A 21,329-nucleotide genomic window follows, 5' to 3' on the forward strand; every position below is an offset into this window, starting at 1 on the left:
TCCACAGTAGTGGTGCTTAGCTGTTGGTTCCTGAAACTGCTTGCTTTAATTTTCTCTCTTATTTTCCAAAGCATCCCAGACAGGTGGGAAAATTGTTTGTCTGAAACCCACCTCTCTCTCCTTGCCCTAACCAAGGTCCAAAGGCTAAAAGTATCTTTAGGCACTTTACCTGGTCTATGCACATTATTATAATTTTTGAAATCTTTCCCCAACTTTTTTCCAAGTTGGTAAATTCATCATGCCTTCCTCAGAAAACCAAGGGCAACCTTTCTCTACAAAATCTAAAAACTTATGTAATTGTAGTTGCCCTGCTTTAGCAAAGCAAATTAAGCATTTACACAGAAAGCATACTAAAGTTTCCATTTCCTTATTATGTTTTCCTTTCTTTCTTTTCTCTTATTCTCCCTTTTTCCTTTTGTGACTGTTACTTTTTACAGGCTACCTTATTTTTTCAAGCTGCCTGATCTACATTTTACTATGTCTTTTACACTAGATAAATACTTCACTGACCTCCCTTTTTCTTTGCTCCATTTTATTTTTCCAAGCACTTACTTCACTTTGTCCTTTACTTTGTCCCCCATAGTCAAGCCTCATGCTGTCTAACATTTGGCCAGAGCCTGCTCTTCAGACAACAGGAAAACCATGAGGGGGAGTGACAATGATTATAGAAAAGGCAGAAGGAAGATACAAGAAACATATATGGGAGGGCTAGTGGTCAATACCATGCCAGCAAAAAGTTAGTTTCTCAGTGTCATTTAAAGGCAAGAAACATAGACACACACACACACACACACACACACACACACACACACACACACACACATCAATTCCAGAAAGTTGAACAATGACCACAAATACTTACCTGGGGAGTTTATGGTACACAGTATCTGTGTTTGACTAAATTAATTCTTTTAGGCTGGAACAGTCTCTCAAGAACCTATGTCTAAAGGGAGGAATTTGGCAGGATACAACATAAATCTTAACAAAAAGCAAAGACAGATGTCAGAATACTAAATTATGATTAATCACAGACAAGAGGTCAGCCAAAATTAACTCCAGATGTGTTCCCCACATTCCCTTCTGTGAAGAAAATCTCAAAACCAAAGCCATTATTGTACCAATGAGCACACCTTGCCTGCTAAGCTGGTATTTCAGCATTCAGGATTCATAATTGAGTAATACCAGCGATATCTTTCCAAGTGGCTTGCATAGCACTTCATAGAACTATAAAATAAAGTCAACTTGGAGAAATTTTCAGTCATAACTTTCTTTCTATATACATGGTAGTCAAATTCTATGATGGATTCAGCAATAGTTTTTACTGCATTATCATAATAGTTCTTATAATTGCTGTGGTTTGAAAGAAAATATGACTAATGGTATTTCAATACATATATTTGAATATGTGGTCCTCAGTGATTCTGTTTAAGAAGTCTAGGAAACATTTAGGATATGTATAAGGATTGCATCTCTTCTCAAACCATAAACCAATCCAATCTCTTTTTCCTTTAAATTTATTGTCTGAGTATTTTATCAAATAAAAGAACTAAATACAGTAAACCAAAATTATGGCCACAGTCTATGTTATTCTGAAAGCCTCTAGAGCCTCTCTGACTAATAATTCAGAAGAAGGTAATTCATGCTTACAATTAATACTTTTATTTAACAAATCCATGTTTTCTAGGAGATAAAGTGTTCACTCATTTATTTTTTTAAAATATTTTTAATCAGGTTACAAAGCAGTGGGTTTCTACTATATAGTAGAATATATATATTCAGTTTTGTTTAACCTAACCGACTCTAAAACATCCTTCCCATTCTGCAATTTCTTTCTCTTCCATCCTGTTAACAGATTTTTCTTCATTCTCCCTCTGTTAATTTAATTATTTTTACTAAGATTCTTCAATTTGTTGTTTGTTTGCTTTTTAAAAGTTATTTTTATATCAATCCCTTTTTATCAGAGCCATCAATATAACAATAAAAAAATTCAACAGAAAAAGATTTCAATAAATTATTTGATACTAGAAAAAGTATTTTACTTGTGTAGGTGTAAGTTTCCACAGCTCTGAAATAAAGAGATGAAATTTTTAAAAATCTAAAACCATTATACTTCTGAAATTCTTGATCAGGTGTTTTGATTTTGTGATTTTTATATATATTTATCTCCAGAATGCCAAATTCTAAATTAATTCACTGAAAATATTCACATAGATGGTTGGTCTACATGTGAATAAACATCTATAAGATGTTTATAATTTTTAAGTTTTTGGGATCCACATAAATTTCCAAATAAGTAATACAATAAATAAATATTCTATATAAAATCAAATATATATGTCTTTTAAATTGGATAACTTTATTTTAAAAAACAAAATAAATGTACAGATTTAAAGCATTTTTGCATAAAAGTATACAAATACATTTTTGTCAGTACTTGATTTTTTTTAAAGGTTTGATAGTATGCATTAAAATCTTACTAGTTACAATGAGCAAAAAGTACATGTAAAACAAGATGTAACCTGGAAATAGTCAAAGTTTCTTGGTGTGTAAAGATTAAGCATACTGGCTTTTCATTTTCATTTTCTTTTTCTTTTTCTTTTTCTTTATTTTTTTATTTTTTTATTTATTTTTTTTTTTTTTGGCCTCTGTTTTTCCTGAACTTCATATAGTCTGTGAGTTCTTTCTGTGGTGTTCAGAGCTTTTGGGGTTAGTATCCAATTATCAGTGACTGCATATTATGTATGTTCTTTCGAGACTGGGTTACCTCACTCAGGATGATATTCTCTAGATGCATCCATTTTCTTAGGAATTTCATAAAGTCATTGTTTCTGATAGCTGAGTAGAACTCCATTGTGTAAATATACCACAATTTTTATATCCATTCATCTACTGAAGGACATCTGGGTTCTTTCCAGCTTCTGGCTATTATAAATAGGGCTGCTATGAACATTGTGGTGCATGTGTCTTTATTGTATGTTGGAGAATCTCTGGAGTATATGCCCAGAAGTGGAATAACTGGGTCTTCAGGTAGTACTATTTCCAATTTTCAGAGGAGTCACCAGACTGATTTCCAGAGTGGTTGTACCAGTTTACAACCCCACCAACAGTGGAGAAGTATTCCTCTTTCTCTACATCCTTGCCAGCATCTGCTGTCATCTGAATTTTTGATCCTAGACATTCTGGTTGGTGTGAGATGAAATCTCAGGGTTGTTTTGATTTGCATTTCCCTGATGGTTAATGATGTTGAGCACTTCCTTAGATGCTTCTCTGCCATTCGATATCCCTCAATTGAGAATTTTTGTTTAGCTCTGTACCCCATTTTTAATAGGGTTGTTTGATTTTATGGTATCTAACTTCTTGAGTTCTTTGTATACCTTGGATATTAGACCTCTATCTGATGTGGGGTTGGTAAAGATCTTTTCCCACTCTGTTGGCTGCTTTTGTTTGTTTGTTTGTTTGTTTTCTTGACAATATCCTTAGCCTTACAGAAACTTTGTAATCTCATTAAGACCCATTTGCCAATATTTGACCTTAGAGCATGAGCCATTGGTGTTCTGTTCAGGAAGTGTTCTTCTGTGCCTATGTGTTCTAAGGTTTTCCCTACTTTTTCTTCTCATATTTTCAGTGTATCTGGTTTAATGTGGAGATCTTTGATCCACTTGAACTTGAGCTTTGTACAAGGAGCTAAGAATGTATAGCACCTTCTCAGAGTGTGGTATACCTGGACCTCTAATCATTATTAATCTAAGAGCTAAGATAATAGCCTCGTGGCAATTTTTGGTATTCACAGATCATTATGCTTAATCTATACTCAACAAGAAATTTGTTTCCATGTTATGTTCTGTCCTACCTGTACTTCATGCTTATGGTAACTAGTGGGATTCAATGCATGCTATCAAACCTCTAAACAAATTAAGCACTGACAAAAATAATCATATAATCTCATGCCAAAATGCCTTTAAAATATGTATATGTATCCATCTTTTTTAAAAAAATAAAGTTGTAAGAGCAGGGGGAAAAAGATATACTTTAAAAAATATTAAGTGAAATGTGTTGGATATATGGTAGGGGAGGCCGGCATCTGCTCTGTCACAGGGCTTGGGCCATTAGGGAAGGTAGGATGTGGGAAGTTGGACCATGCTTATCCATTCTGGTTCCTGGAAGGTGTCAGGCTATGAAAAGCAACAGGAACACGAGGGTGGAGAACCATGTTCTGAGGAGCAGGACAGACAGCCACAGATAGTGCTGGGATTCCCAGGCCTTCAGCTATGCCTGGAGTCATCTGGTTCCCAGGTTCTTGGACACCCAAGCGCCACTCAATGCTGCAGAAGAGTTGTTAATAGAGTGAAGACACACTTTCTGCCCTGGGTCAAAGGGAAAGGGGGAAGCTCTATCTGGTCTTGCAGTGGGAGTTCTTGTCTGCAGTTAGCTGTATGCTAAAGCTTGGATGGTGGCCATGGCTAGGAATGCAGAGGCTTTCTACAAGAGGCCAGGACATCAGCTCTGTAGACTAAAAGTTCCCCTATAGCTCCCAGGAGCTGGTCCAGATGGAAAGGAGACAGTGCATGGGTTTAAGGTTTTTATTGTCATGGTATAAAGTGGATGAGTAAAGCCATAACCTGTCTTCTAAGAGTAGACCTGAGATTAAATACCTTTTGCATGGAGGAGTGTCTTCGGAAGAAAGGCTAATTGGCTAAGCATCCAGGCCTTTTGATAGCTCATGATAATGAAGATATACCTTGAACCTGTGGAGGAGAGGCTTTGGGCATGCTCTACATGATTGATGGCCACAAATCTGGTTGGGCTGCAGCCAGTGACAGCAGCTTTGTTACCTGGGAATTTTAGGGAAACATCAACCATCCTTTAGGGTCCCTGGGGCTCCATCCTCTCTTGACCAGGGACCAGGGTACCTTTCAAAGCCCACAGCCTCACAGAAATATATCTGTAGAATTCTTGTCTATTAGACAAGATAGTCTATTAGAGCATAGTGTTTGACAGCAAAATATCACAGTAGTGAAACACTGAAGGAAACTTAGCTTTAAATGTGAAACACAACTTGCAAAATGGAAAGTATTAGGATAATTGAGAAAGACTTTCAAAAAAAGAGGTGGCAGAGCATCTATTCAAGCTGCATCATCTTTTAATAAAAGATAAGCTACATCATCACCAAAGAAACCTCAGCTTACCTTTCATACTTTATGAAAAGACAAGTGAATATTGATGCTGGCCCCCAGTCTTACAACACATACCTTAACAATGAGTATACTATGGCAGGAAGCCAACATCATGCTGGGTTGTTATGGATCTGCTGCGGACATGGTTTTCCTAACTTATACTTCCCCCTCCAGACAGCTTCTCTTCAGATGGCAGATTATGTGTCTGGGGAGACTTCCTGAGAGCACTCCTTAGTAATGAGTATCCCCCAAACAGTATGTCTGTGTATGTACATGTATGTTTAAGAATGAGAGTGTTCAATGTTGTTGCTTATTACTATGTGACATAATTCCAGTGTGGTAATTGGTGGCATGTACTGCACATACTAATAAACATTATATTGCTGAATAGAAAAAAAGATAAACTATAAAATCATTATCAATGTAACTTCTCAGAAGGAAGGTCAGGGGTCAGTGAGATGGCTTTCCAGGAAGCCTGGTGACATGGATTCTTTCCCTGAAAACAATTCAAAAGTCAAAAGACAAAGAATTCTACAAGTTGTCGCATGACTTCCACATGTGCCAGTGCATGCCTCATCTCAAATCAATAAATAATAAAACCTTGATTTTAATGCATAATGCTTCTTATGAATAATACTTTAAGCTACTGTGACTAATCTTCCAATAACTAATGCCTTCCATAGGAATCTATGCATGCATATAAGCAAGTATAACACAGTACATGCACTCACATTATAATATTGTGTAGAAATTATTGAAACGTATATTTATTTGAAAGACTCAGGCGTTGTTAATGACTAAGCAGTCTGTAAGAACTATCAGAACAATGTTCTGCCTAACAAACAGTCACTGACTCCAAATACAATATAGGCTATTATCTCTCAAAGGTTGAAGGCAAAACTCCGTTGCTGAATATACCACCCACTTAGAACATTGACCTCAAACAGAGATGATTTGACTTGGATCTAACCTAAAGCCTCTTTCCTGGACTCCAGCTTTCATGGTACTGTGGTATTATGAAAGCTGCCAAGGAAAGGATAAAAGTAATAGTCCTACCCAGCTCCAATACCTATGAACCACGACAATGAGCAATATAGAAAGATAGCTAAAAAGGTACAATAAATTGCACTCACTCTTTAGCAGCGACAAAAGGTTATCTAATTAGACTTAAGGCTCACTCAACAGGAAGGAAATCATGCATGGTATTGGAAGTCTGGCCAAGGTCCTGAGCTGCTAATGTCATGGAATTTAGAAAAGAATCCTTTATTATCACTTTTGCTAGACCAGTATAATACTTTACTACATTCTGAATCTGATTTGTGTAGCTAGAAATAGTTCTTCCCTAATAAACTTCCCTCTATAACAAGTAGTGGCCATGACAACACACTGGCAAAATGCAGATGTCAGTGGATTGTGGATAGTTCAACCTTGGTGGATACATCTATATAAGAGCTCCTATATCTCTGGTTCACAGAATATTGAAGAAGATGGGGAACAGAGATTCTAAGAGCCAGAATACAAGGAAGTGGGCTATGAAACAGTCTCCTAAAAATGGCTTCATAAACAAAATTAGAACATTAGGCAAGTAATGACTGCTGGGAAGGAAGTATTAGCCTATCCCAGGGCTAAGCCCTGAAACCATATATACACAAACAACAAAACTAGACTCAGAATGTTGTATTTACATATCTATATATGAAAATATGTAAATTTACATATGAAGATATGTATCATGCAACTATAACAATCAAAGAAAGAGAGGTTTTTAATCTGATAATGAAAAGAGCATGGGGGATTTAAGAGAGACTAAACAAGAGATTCTGGGAGAGGAAAAGGAACTGGGAAAGAGGTAAAATTCCATTTAATTAAAAGTGTATTTAAATGAAAGAGGATAAAATGACAATTTAATATAAACGTTATATTAAAATAGTTTACATCCTGAATGCCTATTCTAGCTGAGTACAAGTTCGTTGAGTTATGTATGCTTTGGGTCTAGTTAATTATGGTGTGTATTATTTTTATTTGCTTGTGAGTTTTTTAATAATAAAGCATATAAAATAAAAATAAGAATAGAAAAGTTGCTATTCTACAACATCCAAGTCTTTTTAGATCCTGAAAAAATGAGCTGAGATGAAGTCAAAACTATGTGGCAAGAACACCAATATTTTTAAGAAAAGTGGATCACTAAAGAAATAAAATATCTAAAATTATTTAAAATTTCTTACAGCTAATCACTATGACATCACATGATACATTCAAATTGTGATATAAAGTAACAAAAATAACTGTATATATTACATTTTCTATGTTAAGTATTTCAGTGATAGTTTCAATAGGAATATGATGATTAATTAGAGTCATATTGAAAACAAACCAAGTTCCCAAACCTCATTTGGTTTTGATAACAATGATGGAAAAAACACAGAATAAAATTTAATTTAGAGTTCTTTTTCTGATAAAATTAAATTTATAAACAAGTAAATCTGCATGGAAAAGATCTCATTAATGTAATTTGTGTTTTTTTTTTAGATGATTACATGGTATGTTTGATTCTAATTATTTCAATTAATATGAAAAATTTTGAATGACAATTACCAACATAATTTAAAAATTCTCTCTTCACTTGCATATATAGAAACACTGGAAGTATTACTTTTATTATAATCATGGCTTCTCCTATTTATTATTAGAATTTCTAGAAAAAAAGAGAACAATAGTATGTTTCAATTGTAAAGATGACGTAGTACATTTGAAATATTTTATTTCAGTTTAGTCATTTTACTGGATTAGTTGCTCTTTGTGTTTTCAGAATGACCATATTCATATTGATGTAGAAAAGAGGACCATAGCTAAAACGAGACCTTACATAATGATATTCAATAAAAGCTGTTATTCCAGAGTTAGCTCTCTTCTATGTCACTATTTCTTCATTTCTGTTTCATAATTGAAACTATTAACCTGTTCTATACAAATAAAGAAGCAAATAAGCAAGATTTTTGTTGCATAACAATATATGATGAATACACACTTTTTTCATTTTCTTTTCTAAGAACTGTGGCTTCCACAGTTTGGCCTTCCTTCTTTTTGAGCTTCATAAGGTCGGTGGGTTGTTTCTTGGGCATTCAGAGATTTCTGGGGATTTTATCCAATTATCAGTGACTGCTTATCATTTGTGTCCTTTTGTGACTGGGTTACCTCACTCAGGATGATATTGTCTAGGTCAATCCATTTGCCTAGGAATTTTGTAAAGTCATTGTTTCTAATAGCTGAGTAGTACTTCACTGTGTAAATGTACCACAATTTCTGTATCCCTTCCTTTGTTGAAGGACATGTAGGTTCTTTCCAGCTTCTGGCTATCATAAATAAGGCTGCTATAACATGGTGGAGTATGTGTCCTTATATGTTGGAGCATGTTTGAAGTATATGCCCAGAAGTGGAATAGCCGGCTCTTCAGGTAGTACTATGTCCAATTTTCTGAGAAACTACCAGAATTATTTCCAGAGTGGTTGTACCAGATTACAACCCCACCAACAGTGGAGAAGTGTTCCTCTTTCTCTGCATCCTCACCAGCACCTGTTGTTATCTGAGTTTTTGATCTTAGCCATTCTGACTGGTGTGAGGTGGAATCTCTGGATTGTTTTGATTTGGATTTCCCTGATGACTAGGGATGTTGTGCATTTCTTTAGGGGCTTCCTGGCCTTTGGTATTCCTCAGTTGGGAATTCTTTGTTTAGCTCTGTACCCCATTTTTAATAGTATTGTTTGATTCTCTGGAATCTAATTTCTAGAGTTCTTTGTATATATTGGATAGTAGACCTCTATCAGACGTGGGATTGGTAAAGATCATTTTCCAGTCTGTTGACTGTATTTTTATTTTCTTGACAATGTCCTTAGCTTTACAGAAACTTTGAAATCGCATGAGCACCCATTTGTCAATTCTTGATTGAGTATAGGCCATTGCTCTTTTGTTCAGGAATCTTTTCCTTGTGTCTATGTGTTCTAAGCTTTTCCCTACATTCTCTTCTAATAGTTTCAGTGTACCTGGTTTAATGTGGAGATTTTTGATCCACTTGCACTTGAACTTTGTACAAGGAGATAAGAATAGATAGATTTGCATTCTTCTGCATGCTAACTGCCACTTGAACCAACACCATTCATTGAAGAGGCTGTTCTTTTTCCATTAAGTGTTTTTAGCTCCTTTGTCAAAAATCTAGTGACCATATGTGTGAGAGTTCATTTCTGTATATTCTGTTCTGTTTTGTTGATTTATCTGCCTATCTCTGTACCAATACCATGTGGTTTTTTAATTGCTTTGTAATATAGGTTGAGGTCTGGGATGGTGATTCCTGCAGAAGTTTTCTTGTTTTTGAGAATAGATCTCACTATTCTAGGTTTTTTTGTTATTCCAGATGAATTTGCAAATTGCTCTTTCCATCTCTATGGAGAATTGTGTTGGAATTTTGATGGAGATTGTATTGAATGTGTAGGTTGCTAAAGCAAGATTATTATCTACTTTGACTTGTCTAATATTTTGATAGTTTCCATGCAAAATATAATGTGTGGAAAAATTAAATGAAAATATTTTTTAAAGTAAATTTTAAAAATTTTGATTATTTAAATTTTTTACAGTTCATTCCTTGCCCTTCTTCCAATCTGCCTTCCCACAGTTCCTCATTCTATTTATCCCCAGCCACTGTCTCCAAGAAGAAATCTACTCCCCCTACCAGGCCTCCCCACTCCCTGTGGCCTCAAGTCTCTAGTAGGTTAAGTACATCTTCTCTCATTAAGGCCAGACAGGGCAGTCCTCTGCTGTATATGTGCCCGAGGCCTCAACTGGTTCCTATATGCTGCCTTTTTGGTAGATCACTGTCAGAGATATCAGGTGTATGGGTTATTTGTGACTTCTGGTCTTCCTAAAGGGTTGCCCTTCTCCTTGACTTCTTCCTGCCTTTCCCTAATAAAAATACATGGATCCTGGACTTCAGTCCAATGGTTGGTTATAAATACCTGCCTCTGAATCTTTCAGCTCTTTGTTTGACCTCTTTGAGGGCCTCCACGCTAGACTCCTGTCTGTAAATACACCACAGCATCAGTAATTGTGTCAGGCCTTGGAACCTCCCCTTGAAATGAATCTTAATTTAGGCAGGTCATGGGACAGCCTTTCCCTCAGTCTTATTTAATTTTGTCTCTGCAGTTCTTTGAAACAGGAACAATTCTGGGTCAGAATTTTTGACTATGGGATAGCAACTATGTCCCTCCACTTGCTAACCTGTCTTTCTACTGGAGGCTGACTCTACAGTTCCACCTCCCCACTGTTGGGCATTTCAACTAAGGTCTCTCCCTTTGAGTCCTCAAAGTCTCTCACTTCCCAGGTCTCTGGTACTTTCTAGAGGGTCACCATGCCTCTCTCCCCTTGAAATTGTATATTTCCCTTCATTCTGTTGGCCCTCAGGGCTTCACTCCTGTTCCCCACAAGATTCCTAATCATGTTCCCTTTTTCGCCTCTCTCTCCCCTTGAACATAGGTCTCTTTTCTCTGCCTCCTGTGATTGTTATCTTCTACCTCACTTAGGGCCTTCTGCTTATTAACCTTCTTGAGTTTGTGGACTGTATCCTAGGCAGTCTGTACTTTATTTTTGGCTAATATCCACTTATTCAGGAGTACGTACCATGCATGTCCTTTTGTGTCTGAGTTATCTCATTTAGTATGATATTTTAGTTCCATCCATTTGCCTATAAGTATCACTATGTCCTCATTCTTAATAGCTGAGTAGTTTTTCATTGTGTAATTGAACCACATTTTCTCTATCCATCCAATTTTGGGACATATGGGTTATTTCCAGGTTTTACCTATCACAACTCAAGGAGGCCAGTGACCAGCCCAGCTAAGGGGGAGGTCCCAAGGCCTGACATACTATTGATGCTATGGTGTCCTTCTAAACAGGGGTCTATCATTACTGTCCCTGAAAGGCCCAACAACCAACTGAAAGTCAGATGCAGATATTTACACCTAGCCAGTGGACAGAAAGTGGTGACCCCTGTAGTTGAATTAAGGAAAAGGTGGAAGAATCTGAGGAGTAGAAGAACCCTACAGAAAGACAAGAAGTCTCAATTAACCTGGACTCCTGAGATCTTGCAGACACTGAGCCACCAATCCGGCAGCATACACCAGATAATATGAAGTTTCCACACATATACAGCAGAGGATTGCAAGGTCTGAACTCAGTCAGAGAAGATGCACCTAAACTTGAAGAGACTGAGGCCCCAGAGTGTGAACAGGTCTGATCAGGTAGGGTTAGTGAGGACATGTGGAATAGTCAGAGGATGGACCTGGAGGGGAATAAATTGTGTATTTTTAAAAAGGCTAAAAATTTTTTAAAAGAAAAAGAAACACTGAAAAATATTTTTTAAAAAACAAAACAACAAATAAAGTATCTTTGGTAGATCTAGTGTCTCCTCAGGGAAGTAAGTAATTTGTAGCATGGGGAGAATTGGGGTTATCCATATGCTTTAGATAACTCTTGATTTATCTTTGCTTGGCTAAGAGTTATGCAGCTTTAGCAACTGAAGACCAATGAGTCAAAACCAAAATTCCAGAGTTTGAAGTTTAACTTTTTTTTCTAAAACCCTATTATTACATAAAAATGTTCTGTTCTGGAAAAAAAAAAACAAAAACAAAATTTGTCCCTGTAATCATTGAATATATGTATGGGTTACATTTTTTTATTTAATTTCTACTTACATATGAAACAAATGAGAGATGTTTCATCTGTTGGAGAACATACACTGATTTCATTGATAACTAGCCATTGAGCATCCAATGCCTGTTGGGAGAACTATATTAATTTGTAGATAATAAGAAAAGAGGACTTAATTCTCATCCCAGGTAAGTATAAATCAACTTATCTATTTGAAGACATGGAAAACTTGATAAACTAAATACTGAGACTTGAAAAGGACAAACCGGGTGACTATACAAGTTGAGTAGGCACAACAGAAGAATAGGAACACTGCATCACAGAGAGGAAGAAATAGCAGACATGTATGAGTTACTTTGCCTAGAGTAAAGCAAGATTTGTTTCTTCTTATCACAAAAACAGTATACAAAAAATAATAACAAAGATCTGTACTTTTAAATTTGCTTTATTTTACTGGAAGTGATTTTCTCCATCAGTTATTACAGGTTTAGGGAAATAGAGCCACTCATTTCTCACCTTGAAAATTAGGAAAAAATTAAATAGAAGGATAGTTGGTGAATGAATTGTATGAATCTATGTCTGACTTTTCTGGATATTAGCCTGAAATGTGATGAATATGTTAGATAAATTGAGGAGAATGCCAAAAGAATGAGTTTGTGCAGAAGTAACTGATCTTCAAGGTGACTTCATGCAAACAAATAATCCCCTATAGTGCATAAATAAGGAAAGCATGGTACAGCCAAGCAGGAAAAAACACCAGTCTTCATTTTATGAAACCATAGATGCCACATATAGATTTTTCATTGGTCTGGCATGATGTGGCAAAGACTAATGGGTACACATTAGCAAGAGTACAGTTGGATGGAGGGGAGATGAGCAGATCAGCACAAAAGGTCAACCTAGGACTGATCAAGCGAGAATAAATAGAACACAAGTTAATCAAACGGACAGCAGGTCTACTTAGGTCAGCATTGTTCATTCATGCACAATTCTGCTTTTTAAAATTATACATTGAATTACTTATTAGCTAGTAGGATTCCATGAGGTTTTATTGCATCTTGAGATTTTATTAATCCACATCTGGTACTCTTTTATTCTTCCTCCAGTCTACATTTAAGTCTTTAACCTTCCCCCAGTATCTGCCCTTTATCTTTCATTATATATGTAGTGTAAAATTCAAGGAGATACTACACAGAAGTGACATGAGTGCATGTCTCCTTATATGGCAAAAGTATTCTCAACAATAAAAGAACTTCTGAGAATCCCTGACCTCAAGCTGTATTACACATCAATTGTGATAAAAAAAAAAAAAACTGCAAGGTATTGGTACAGAGACAGGCAGGTAGATGAATGGAATAGAATTGAAAACCCACAGATGAACCCACACATTTCTGGTCACTTCATCTTTGACAAAGGAGCTAAAAACGTTCAATGGAAAAGGACAACCTCTTCAACAAATGGTATAGGTTTAACTGGCAGTCAGCATGCAGAAGAATGCAAATCAATTTATTCTATCTCCTTGTACAAAGCTCAAGTCCAAGTGGATCATAGACCTTCACATAAAATCAGGTATACTAAAACTAATAGAAGAGAATATGGGGAAGAGCTTAAAACACATAGGCACATGGAAAAATTTCCTGAACAGAACACCAATGGCTTATGGTCAAAGATCAAGAATCGACAAATGGGACTTCATTAAATTGCAAAGCTTCTGTAACACAAGGACACTGTCAAAAGAACAAAAAGCAACCAACAGTTTGGGAAAGATCTTTACCAATCCTACATCTGATATAGGGCTAATATCTAATATAGACAAAAAACTCAAGAAGGTAGATTCCAAAGAATGAAACAATCCTATTAAAAATGGGGTACAGAGCTAAACAAAGAATTCTCAACTGAGGAATAGCGATTGGCTGTGAACCACCTATAGAAATGTTTGTCATCCATAGTTATCAGGGAAATGCAAACCAAAACAATTCTGAGATTCCATCTTACAACATTCACAATGACTAAGGTAAGAAAAGCTCAGGTGACATCTAATGCTGGTGAGGATGTAGAGAACTAGGAACACACCATTTTTGGTGGTATTGCCAGTTGCTACAACTACTCTGAAAATCATCTTGGTGGTTCCTCAGAAAACTGGACATAGTACTACCTGAGGACCCAGCTATTCCACTCCTGAGGATATACCAAAAAGATGCTCCAACATATAGCACATGCTTCACCATATTCATAGCAGCCTTATTTATAGTAGCCAAAGCTGGAAAGAACCCAGATGCCTTCAACAGTGGAATGGATACAGAATTTGTGTACATTTACACAATGGAGTAGTACTCAGCCATAGAAACATTTACTTCAAGAAATTCCTAGACAAAGGGATGGAACTAGGACTTATCATCCTGAGTGAGGTAACCCATTCACAAAAGAACACACATGGTAGCACTCACTGATAAGCAGATACTAGCCCAAAGAGCTCTGAATACTCAAGAAACAATTCACAGACCTTATGAAGGTCAAAAATAAGGAAGGCAAGAATGTGAATGTCTCAGTCCTTCTTAGAAGGGAGAACAAAACACTCATGGGAAGAAATACAGGGGCAAATAGAGGAACAGGGATTGGAGAAATGATCAGAGAGTTCATCACCTGGAGATCCACCCCATATGCAGCCACTAAACCCAGTCACTATTGCTGATGACAAGAAGAGCTTACTGGCATGAGCCTGATGCAGATACCTGATCAGAGGCTCTGCCAGAGTCATACTGATACAGTTGAGGATGCTTGCAGCAAACCATCAGACTAAACATGGGGGACCCAATGAAGTAGCTAGAGAAAGAACTGAAGTTGCTGAAAGTGTTTGCAACCCCATAAAAGAACATTATCAACCAAACAAAAGCTCTAGAGCTCCCTGGGATTAAAAACCAACCATTGAGCACATATTAGAGTCTCATAGCTCCAGTCAGATATGTAACAGAGAATAGCATTATCTGGCAGAAATAGGAGAATAAACATTTGATCCAGTAAAGGCTCATTTTCCCAGTGTAGGAGAATGCTAAGACACTGAGATAGGAGGGGGTGGTTGGGAGAGGGAGCACATTTTTTTTACTACATAAATATATACATTTATTATTTGTCAGTAAAATAAAGTGTGTGTACAAAGTGATCATGTTAATAGTTTATTTTTTTAATTTATTATAAAAAACAAAAATAAATGTACATATGTTTAAGCATTTTTGCGTAAAAGTATACAAATACATTTTTATAAGGTTGTAATTAAGTATTTGTGGGTACATATACATACACATAAGTATATATGTAACAATAATAAAGGAAAAGAGGTTATTAATTTGAGGAGATAGGAGAGAAACTGGGAGGCGCTGTAGGAAGGAAAGGGGGATGTGATACAGTTCTATTTTACTTAAAATATATTCTTGTTTTTCTTCATTTTCACAAAGTTTGTGGGTTGTTTCTGGGGTGTTCAGAGCTATCTGTGGTTAGTATCCCATTATCAGTGACTGAATATTATGTCTATTCTTTTGTGAATGGGTTATCTCGCTCAGGATAATATTCTCTAGATGCATCCATTTTTTGAGAATTTCATTAGGCCATTGTTTCTGATAGCTGAGTAGTACTACATTGTGTAAATGAACCACAATTTTTGTATCTATTCATCTACTGAAAAACATCTGGGTTCTTTCCAGCTTCTGGCTATTATAAATAGAGCTGCAATAACATTGTGGTACATGTATCTTTGTTGTACATTGGAGCATGTCTTGGGTAAATGCCCAGAAGTGGAGCAACTGGGTCTTCAGGTAGTACTATGTCGATTTTTCTGAGGAACCGCCAGACTGATTTTCAGAGTGGTTGTATCAGTTTACAACCCCAACAGCAGTGCAGAAGTGCTCCTCTTTCTGCACATCCTCGATAGCATCTGTTGTCATCTGAGTTTTGGATCATGGACAATCTGACTGGTGGGAGGTGGAATCTGATCTCAGAGTTGTTTTGATTTGCATTTCCCTGATGGCTAAGGATGTTGAGCACTTCCTTAGATGTTTCTCAGCCATTCGATATTCCCCAATTGAGAAATTTTTGTTAAAGTCTGTACCCCATTTTTTAATAGGGTTGTTTGATTCTCTGGTATCTCTCTTTTTGAGTTATTTGTATACATTGGATATTAGGCCTCTATCTGATGTGGGGTTGGTAAATATCTTTTCCCACTCTGTTGGCTGCCATTTTGTTTTCATGATAGTGTCTTTAGCCTTAGAGAAACTTTGCAATCTCCTTAAGTACCATGTGTCAATCTTTGACCTTAGAGCTCAATCTACTGGTGTTCTGTTTTTTCCTGTGCCTATGAGTTCTAAGGTTTTCCCTACTTTCTCATCTAATAGTTTCAGTGAACCTGGTTTAATGTGGAGATCTTTGATCCACTTAAACTTGAGCTTTGTACAAGAAGATAAGAAAGGATCTATTTTCATTCTTGTGCATGCTGAGTACCAGTTGGACCAACACCATTTGTTGAATAGGTTTTCATTTTTCCATTTAATGTTTACAGCTACTTTGTCAAAAATCAGGTGGCCATATACATGAGGGCTCATTTCTGGATGTTCTATTCTATTCCATTGATCCAAGTGCCTATTTCTGTACCAGCACCATGCAGTTTTCAGCACAATTGCCTTATAATATATCTTGAGGTCAGGGATAGTGATTCCCGTAGATGTTCTTGTTGTTGAGGATGGATTTTGATATTCTAGGTCTTTTGTTATTCCAAATGAAATTGCACATTGCTCTTTCCAACTCAGTGAAGAACTGGGTGGGAATTTTGATGGGGATTGCATTGAATCTGTAGATTGCTTTTGGTAAGATGGCCATTCTTAAAATGTTGATCCTTCGAATCTATGAGCATGGGAGATCTTTCCATTTTCTGAGATCTTCCTCGATTTCCTTCTTTAGAGGTTTGAAGTTCTTGTCATACAGGTCCTTCATTTGCTTAGTAAGAGTCACACCAAGTTATTTCATAGTTTTTGTGACTATTGTGAATGGTATCTTTTCCCTAATTTCTTTCTCCACATGTTTATCCTTTGAATATAAGAACGCTACTGATTTGTTTGAGTTAATTTTATATACGACCACTTTGCTGAACTTGTTTATCAGCTGTAGGAGTTCTCTGGTGGAATTTGTTGGGTCACTTAAGTACACTATCATGTCATCTGCAAAGAGTGATGTTTTTACTTTTTCATATCCGATTTGTATCCCCTTAATCTCCTTTTGCTGTCTAATTGCTCCAGCCAGGACTTCCAGTACTATGTTGAATAGGTACAGGGAGAGTGGGCAGCCTTGTCCAGTCCCTGATTTTAATGGGATTGCTTCTAGTTTTCCACCGTTAAGTTTGATGTTGGCTGTTGATTTGCTGTACATTGCTTTTATTATGTTTAGGTATGGGTCTTGGATTACTGATCTTTCCAAGACTTTTAACATGAAGGGGTGTTGAATTTTGTCAAATGCTTTCTCAGCATCTAGTGAGATGACTATGTTGTTTTTTTCTTTGTGTTTGTTTATATGGTGGATTACATTGATGAATTTCTGTATGTTAAACCATCCCTGCATGCCAGGGATGAAACCTACTTGGTCATGATGAATGATTGTTTTGATGTATTCTTAAATTCGATTTGCAAGGATTTTGTTGAGTATTTTTGCATCAATGTACATAAGTGAGATTGGTCTGAGGTTCTCTTTCTTTGTAGGGTCTCTCTGTGGTTTAAGAATGAGGGTTATTGTAGCCTAAAAAACACGTTAGGTAGTTTGCCATCTGATTCTATTTTGTGTAATAATTTGGAGAGTTTTGGTATTATGTTGTCAATAAATGTCTGATAAAATTCTGCACTAAACCCATCTAGACCTGGGCTTTTTTTTGGTTGGGAGGCTTTTGAAGGATGCCTCTATTTTTTTAGGTTTTATGGGATTATTTCGATGATTTACCCTGCCCTGATTTAACTTTAGTACCTCATATCTCTCTAAAAATTCATCCATTTCCTCCAGATTTTCCAGTTTTGTTGAGTATAGGCTTCTGTAGTATGATATAAAGATTTCTTGAATTTCCTCAGTTTCAGTTGTTATTTCTCCACTCTCCTTTCTGATTTTGTTTATTTGGATACTCTCTCTTTGCCCTCTAGTTAGTCTGACTAGGGGTTTATCAATCTTGTTAATTTTCTCTAAGAACCAGCTCTTGGTTTTGTTGATTCTTTCAATGGCTCTTTTTGTTTCTATTTGCTTGATTTCTGCCCTAAGTTTGATTATTTCTTGCTCTCTACTCCTCTTGGGTGTATCTGCTTCCTTTTGTTCTAGAGCTTTCAGCTATGCTGTCAAGTTGCTGATATATGCTCTCTCCAATTTCTTTTTGGAAGCACTCAGTGCTATGAGTTTTCCTCTCAGTAATGCTTTCATTGAATCCCATATTTATGGGTATGTTGTGTTTTTGTTTTCATTGAATTCTAGAAAATCCTTAATTTCTTTCTTCATCCTTCTTTGTCCCTGCTATGGTTTAACAGAGTGTTCTTTAGTTTCCATGTGTATGTGTGCTTTTTGTTGTCTTTGTTGTTGTTAAAGACCAGCCATAGACCATGGTGATCTGAGAGGATTCATGGGAGTATTTCAATCTTTTTATATCTATTGAGGCTGGTTTTGTGACCAATAATGTGCTCAATTTTTCAGAAGCTGCCATGAGGTGCTGAGAAGAATGTGTATTTTTTTTTTTAAAGGATGATATGTGCTGAAGATATCCATTAATTTCATTTGTTTCATAGTCTCTTCTAGTTTTACAGTGTCCTTGTTCTTTTTTTGTTTCCCTGATCTGTCCATATTTGAGAGTGGCGTATTGAGGTCTCCCACTATTATTGTGTGGTGCACAATGTATATTTTGAGCTTTAATAGGGTTTCTCTTATGAATATGGGTGCTTTTGTATTTGGAGCATATATGTTAATGATTGAGAGTTCCTCCTGACAGATTTCCCCTGTAATGAGTATAAAGTGTCCTTCCTTATCTTTTTTGATAACTTTTGGTTGAAAATCTACTTTATTCGATATTTGAATGGCCACTCCAGCATTCTTCTTGGGGCCATTTGCTTGGAAGTTTTTTCCCCATCCTTTTACTCTGAGATAGTGTCTCTCTTTGTCTCTGAGATGAGTTTCTTGTATGCAATAAATTGTTGGGTTTTGTTTATGTATCCAGTCTGATTGCCTATGCCTTTTTATTGGGGAATTGAGTCCATTTATGTTACCAGATATCAAGGAATAGTGGTTGCTGTTTCCTGCTATTTTTGCTTTTGTGGGTTGAATTGTGCCTGTATGTCTTTCTTCTTTTGGTTTTCTTGCTTAGGAGTTTTCTTGTTTTTATTAGGATGTAGTTCCTCTAATTGTAATCAGTTTTTCACCTATAATTAGTTGTAGTGTTGGGTTTGTTGTCAGATATTGTGTAAATTTTGTTTTGTTTTTGAATATCTTAGTCTCTCCATCTATGGTGATTGAGAGGGAGCACTTTCATGAATTAATGAGGAGGCAGAAGAGGATGGAATTGGAAGCAAGGGAATAACATTTCAAATGTAAATACAGATACTATCCAATAAAAAAAAACAAGTAAGGAGATTTATCATGACAGTGTCACAAATGTTTATTATGCCCTGTCTACTATTACTACCTTATATATGTGCCTTATTTATTACAGGTTGGATCCCACTTAAAATGAAACCTTTTTGCCATAAAATGCACATTTAATCCCAAAAGTCTCAGGTGTTTTTAACTGAAATGCACAAACCATAATAAGAAAAGTTTAATCAACACTAGAGACATTCAGTGAAATCCTGATCACTGATGAATCTTAGCCATCAAAAATCTGTCAGGCTTCTCAACTTCGTTTGCCTAACAATTTCATAGTAAGTTAGCAAGATTCTTCCATCTTGAATGTCTGAATCTTCTGCAACCAACACATCTGTTGTACAAAACTTTTAGCTATATTTTACTTTACACCAGGTTTGACATTCTTTTTCTTCAACTTAAAACACTTTTATTTAACTCATGTTAAATATAATTACCACCATGGCTTTTTCTGAAGTAGTCAAAAAGAAGCTGTCTAAACATCGATATACTGGAGCAAATGTGTCTCCTTTGCTTTTTACTATACATTTCCTGGGATAGTCGAACCTCTTGAAATTGGGAAGGATGTGAGACCTTTGTATAATTGTTCCTTCCCACTTGAATGTACCATGTGGTACAATGGAAACAGTATGTATCTGCACTATGCCGATGATGAGCTTGTTTATTTCATGACATTATGACACTGAATACAGGGAAAAGTGAGTACATTTTGTTTTTACAGAGGTCTAATGAAATATTAGATTATTTTTGCACTTTTGTGCTATTGGAAATCGCCAGGGAAAAGGCAAATGCCAGTTATTTGCTTCTTACAAGGGTGACTTTTACAGATCATGACTGTCATCTTATCTGAGGGCTTGTGAGGGAGAAAATATATAGTAAACAACTGAATTCTAAATTTGTTGTGAATTATTTTTATGCATTTTTCAAAGTGATAAAAATGGTTTATCTCTTCTCAGTAATCAGAGCGACTATTTCTTCCTCTCATCTGTCTCTGTTGCTCTCTACTATAATTGTATGTTTAAGATTTTGCATAGTTTATTAGTGGCATAAAATGTCTTCCACCATTTGATCACTCAGTGTACTTATTATCAACTCTTCTAATCTATATTTTTGATCAAGAATCTTGTATTTAATTTTGATTATACTGTTTCAAAATATTTATTCAGAAAATTTAAGATATATTTTTAATTTTATTGTTTTTCCTATTCACTTTGACTATTTTGAAATATTCATACTTCTTTTTCTCTGTCTTTTCTTTTTTTTTTATTCTTTAATCTTTACAGTCCAGACTCATCCCCCATCCCGCTCACTCCCTGGGGTTTCAAGTCTCTCCAGGCTTAGGTGTATCTTCTCTTACTATGTACAGATCCAGCAGTCTGGGGTCCTCAAATCTTCTGGTGTATGCTGACTAGTTCCTGGCTCAGTGTCTGAGAGATACCAGGGACCAGGTTAGTAAAGACTTGCTAGTCTGCCTCTAGAGTCGCCCTCTACCTCCGCTTCTTCCAGCTTTTTCTTAATTCAACCACAGAGGTCACCAGTTTCTCTCAGTTGGTTGGGTATAAATATCTGTATCTGATTCTTTTAGCTGCTTATTGGTTGCTAAACCAATCTTTGTAAGCACACCTCAGTAATAGCGTCAGGCCTTGTGGCCGGAGCCTCCCTCTGAGTTTGGGCCCAATTTGGGCCTGTCACTGGACCTCCTTTTCCACTTTTGTTCCTGCAGTTCTTTCAGACAGAAATAATGAGTTGGAGTTTTTGACTATAGGGTGGCAACCCCATCTCTCATTTGATGCTCTGTCTTTCTACTGGAGGTAG

The sequence above is a fragment of the Micromys minutus genome (assembly GCF_963924665.1).
Source record: "Micromys minutus genome assembly, chromosome: 19".
NCBI lineage: Eukaryota > Metazoa > Chordata > Mammalia > Rodentia > Muridae > Micromys > Micromys minutus.